Raw genomic sequence first — 5,683 nt, 5'->3', positions numbered from 1 at the left:
GTAATTTAAAAGATTCATTCCTGGCATAGTTTTCATATAACTGGAGGTAAGTTGTTTGAGGAGTGGAGGAGGATTGGAAGCAGTTTTGCTCTTCCCTTGTTCCTCTCAGCGGATTCAGTGGATAAAGAGCAGACACACATTACAATAAACATTTTTATGGTCCCCAACATTAGACATATAAATTCTACCTGTCTTCATACACTTACACACTAAAACTCCCACACAAAGGGGGAATATTAGAAAAGGGGTGATATAATTTGGCTCTGTGTTCCCACCCAGATCTCATCTTGAATTGTATTCCCCATAATTTCTCACATGGCAAGAGCAGGACCTGGTGGAGGCCAGTTGGATCATGGGGGCAGTTTTCCCTATGCTCTTCTGGTGATACTGATTGAGTCTCGTGGGATCTGATGATTGTATAAGTGTCTGGCATTTCCCCTGCTTGCACTCACTCTATCATGCCACTCTCTGAAGAAGGTGCCTGCTTCTTCTTTGCCTTCCACCATGAGTGTAAGTCTCCTGAGGCCTCCCCAGCAATGTGGAACCATGAGTCAATTAATATTTCTTTCCTTTATAAATTACCCAGTGTCAGATATTTCTTCATAGCAATGTGAAAACGAACTAATACAAGGGGCCACTGACCATGCTTGGTCCAGGTCCCATGGGCCTCTCTTCTGCACTGGTGTGCCTTCTCATGTAGTACCCTAAAATATGCATTGAGCAAACAGGATCAGAGGCAAAGCCACATGTCCCAGAAATATTTCCTTGGCACATTCTTTCAGACACACCCTGCCTACAGAACATAGATAATCTTTCCTCTGCTTTTGTTCCCATGTGGAAATTTCAACTGGACTGAGCTCCTCTGCCCTGCAAATGTCCAACCCATTTCAGATGGAAAATCATCAGAATCCTAATGTTGGCTTCTAGTGTATACAATATCTTTCAATACAGCTTTATCTGTGACAGTTTTCTGTGAGACATCAATATCTTCTTCAATCTATTCTGACATTTGAGAAGGAAAATTATCACCCTTAAAGCTCATTTAAGTGAATATGTATCAAAGTGAAAGCAAAAGTACATTTCGTAAAGAAAAATTATAAGCCATACTCTACTTAGCTTATTTTCTTTCCTAATGTCATGGAGCTTTGAGTAAAACTTATCTGAGTGGCTAAGACAATCTTAGAATAGGTGGATAATGTAGCTATTTCATTTTTATTCTAGTAAAAATGAGACAGATGATTACTGAGAAAAAAGGTTAATGTGAGAGTATTTTAATCAGTTTCACCAAATCCATAAAATCACTGATTCATGAAATCATGAATCATTTTATAGTATTATACTTTGATAGGCAGATGCAGTTTAGTAGGTAAGAGTCAGGAAAGAGTGAACTTTAGAACCTATTGGCCTTTCTCAATCCTCCATACATCCAGTGCTTTTATGCTCCCATGGCATGTAATGCCTAAACATTCTAGAATGCAGAAAGTCACCCCTTACAAGACCTATTACTGTTTTCAGTAAGATAATCAATCTCATTCTCAATTACCCCATCTGTAAGAGGAGAAATATAATAAATCACAGTGCTGCATGTATGAAATATGATAATAGAAAACACTTAGCACAATCATGCATATAGGTAACCATAATATATATTCTATATAATATATAAAAAGAAGTAGGACTATTGGAACTCTATTGTTTTCATTGGCCTGGTTTAGTGAATGTCTGGGAATTCATCTTGGTACCTGTGGGTGCCTGCTGTGCCAACCATCCTTCTTTTACCTTTAGTTTCTAAAAAGATCTGGTCCTCAAGCAAAAGAAAGTCTATGCTATGATAAGCCTTCGGATGCTATATTTGTAAGATCAGTTTAAACAGTGCATGAAACTACGCTCTACCTTCGAAAGAATAGAATTTATACAGCTGCCTGCATTTAATGGATCCACAAGGCAGGCTGAAGTGGAGCCTGCTGAGAGCAGGCTGATGAGGGATCAGGTGATTTGGTGCTCAGCAGGTACCTGCCAACAACTGCAATCCGTTTCTGCTCAGATCTAGCTCGCTAACCTCTTATTGTCCCAAAGGGAAGGGAAGACGTTGTGAGAAATAATTGAAAGGAGAGTGGACTCAAAGGAACATGGAATTGCTGTTGGACAATAAGGAGCAAGGGAAGGAAATTGTGAATAGATGTAAACAGAAAAAAAAAGAGACCAAGAGATGACTTCATGGGTGTGCATTCAGTCTATATAGCATGTATTTATACTCTGCCTCTGTCATTCACTACCTGGATGGCCTTAAAATACCATGTAAACTATGTGAGCCTCAGTTTCCCCTTATATAAAAGTGGAAATAAGACTGATCCTGTCTGGATGACAAGTTGGTTATGTGAAACTCCATACGCAGTTCCTAGAACTGCAGATATGTGTCATGCGTATGTCAGAGTATATCAATGAGAATTAAGGAAAGCTTCTTGACAGAGTGAAGATGGTTTAATAAAAAGAACATGAGCTTTGGAGTAAGAGAGATCTGGACTTGATTCACAGATCTCGTGTTTTGCAGCATTTTGACCCTGAAACCTAAAGCTTCAGTTTCCTCATTCATAAAATGATGTAGTATCTGTGTAGAAGGGTTGTTGTAAGCATTAGCGCTGATACATGTAGACTTCCTATTACTATGCATAGGACAGTCTATTTTAATCATATTACCTCTTACTGAAAATTATAGAACACAAAATTTTTTTTTTTTTTTTTTTTTTTTGAGGCGGGGTCTCGCTCTGTCACCCAGGCTGGAGTGCAGTGGCCGGATCTCAGCTCACTGCAAGCTCCGCCTCCCGGGTTCACGCCATTCTCCTGCCTCAGCCTCCCGAGTAGCTGGGACTACAGGCGCCCGCCACCTCACCCGGCTAGTTTTTTTTTTTGTATTTTTTAGTAGAGACGGGGTTTCACCGGATTAGCCAGGATGGTCTCGATCTCCTGACCTTGTGATCCACCCGTCTCGGCCTCCCAAAGTGCTGGGATTACAGGCTTGAGCCACCGCGCCCGGCCCAAGATTTTTTAAAAGACAAAAATCAAGCCTTCTATTTTTCCCAGCACTTTGAAAGGTTTTAGAAAACATTTGCTTCCATTCCTTCACATCCATCTGTCCGTTAAGTATCTCCCAACATTCTTACATGATATATATACAAAGACATAACATGGTTTACATATAAGGTAACTAATGTCTAAGAGGCAAATTAACGAATATCTAGTAGCAGGGAAAAAATTGAAAGTCAAGTGTGTCTCACTGCAAAGCCTAGTCTGTTTTCATCTGTACGGGTTTCCCATTCTGTTTTTGTGTGAATGAGAAATAAAAGCTATTTTTTTTTTGTAACGAACCCCCCCAAAATACCACTTTGTATCAGAAAAGTGGCATGCCTAATTGTATGGAGCTCCTACATGCAAAAGGTGTGGCAGCTATTCCTTAATCTTCTGAAAAAAGGTGGATGTATGAAGAGTAATTTATAATAAATTACAGGAAGTATAAACGTAACTGAGAAGAAGTGATTGATTCTAGGACAACTTTTGAAAGTCTTACGGAAGGAGGGCTTTGACAGGTGAGAGTTCAGTAATAGCCTTATGGTGGAGACACATATACTACTAAAAAGCAAAGTAATCTCTGAGAACTGAACATTTATTAATTAATAGGGATCTCAATCTTGCCCATCAGAATCACCTTTGAAGCTTTTTCAAAATGCTTTAGCTCAGGGTGAACCTTTGCTTTTTGGCAAGTAGAAACTGCTCATCATTCTAACATAGGGAGCCAGGCTCTCCATGCCTTCATTTGGACACCTACTGTCACAGCCCAAGAGGCAGGGAAGACAGACAGAGAGAACGTGGCCCAACATGCACTGGCTCCAAAGCCCTTGGGATGAAAAACAACAAAGACATCAAAAACAAACACCAAAAACAAACACCAAAAAACCATCCATCAGCCAAAGGCAGTCACAAGGCCAAGTTCGACTTCACAAGGCAGTTTAGTTTGTTCAATTCTTGGCTTCACAGGAAGCAGTTGCAAATATTTGTGAACAATATTCCACAGGATCACAGCTAATATGTAACCATAATTATTTCCAATATTATTCCACTTTTCCTAGGGCTGCTTATTTTTTCCATTAAAAAGAGAGTGGAATTCTGAAGGGAAAGGAGTGACTTTGAATAGAAAATGAATGATTTCTTTTGTAGTTATAAAATTGTGTTGAGTAATTTTACAGAGAAAACAGGTGATAACTTTTATGGTTTCCTGTGATTCTTAATTAATATGAGCCTTAGAGTTAAAGCTGTAATGAAAAGACATGAATTCATTTTTGCATGCAATAAGCATTTTGTTGGCAAATAGTGTTCCTGAATCAGCTTCTTCCTTAGAACCTAGACTTGTTTCTGCTAATAATCTTTCTATTTAATGGACAGAAGATGACAACTAAACAAGAGAATCCAATTATTTTTGTAATACATTTTAATATCTATTGGCACATGTTTTTTGTTTTGTTTTGTTCTGAGGGATTAGAAAACTGAGAGATTGACCTTTATATTGTGGATAACCTTTTTTATTCTCAGTGTCATGGAAAATGAAAAATTTTTAAGCAGGCACAACTTACAATGTAGTTTTGAACAATGGATTAATAAACGCAGGATCATCTCCAGGAGGTAATACTCTTACCTGGCACATATCACAATAAGGGAAAAAACCTAGAAGCTGACACAAATTCTCTCAAGCCTTTGTAATGTACTTGAAAATAACACTGGGGCTTATTGAACAAATTGGAGAATTAATCAATCAAAAAGCAGACTCACTGATAGAAACTTAAACATGGAAAGGTTAGAATGTAGGTAGATTCTGCCTGTTAAATTTTCAATTCAGCACAGCATGGTATGGTTCCCATCAATAAAAGTGTGTAATATACAGGCAAAGCTGAATGTTTGAGACCAACCTGACCAACATGGTGAAATCCCTTCTCTATTAAAAATACCAAAAAAAAAAAAAAAAAAAAATAGCCAGGCATGGTGGTGGGTGCCTGTAATCCCAGCTACTTGGGAGGATGAGGTAGGAAAATTGCTTGAACTCTGGAGGCAGAGGTTGCAGTGAGCCAAGACGGTGCCATTGCACTCCACCCTGGGCAACAAGAATGAAACTCTGTCTCAAAAAAAAAAAAAAGTGCTGAATGTGGAAATGACTTCCTGCCTTAGGTCTACCACCAGCATTCACTTTATTCAAGCAAATGTCTACCTATTTCTGGACCTTGTTTGCTTAATTCTAAACTGACTCTCACATTTTGTCCAGCTCTAAGATCAATGAATCTGAAAATGCTGAGGAACATGTATCTTCACCATGATAAGAAATGCAGACCGTTGGAACATCTTACTGTATTAGTTTGTTTTCTGTTGCTTATAACAGAAAACCTGTAACAGGGTAATTTATAAAGAAAATAAATCTATTTCTTATAGTTATGAAGGCTAGGAAATCCACAGTTAACAGTATGTATCTGGTGAGAGCCTACTTGCTAACGAGGCCTTTGCAGCATTCAGAGGTTCAGAGGTGGTACAAGGTATCACATGGTGAGGGTACTGAGCATACTCACGCGCATGCCCAGAGATATCTTCTGAAAAAGGCACCAGTTTCACTCCCACAATAATCCATTAATCCACGAATAGATTA

Source organism: Macaca mulatta, chromosome 13 (genome assembly GCF_049350105.2).
Source record: "Macaca mulatta isolate MMU2019108-1 chromosome 13, T2T-MMU8v2.0, whole genome shotgun sequence".
Lineage (NCBI taxonomy): Eukaryota > Metazoa > Chordata > Mammalia > Primates > Cercopithecidae > Macaca > Macaca mulatta.
Note: the sequence above shows the minus strand (reverse complement) of the source record.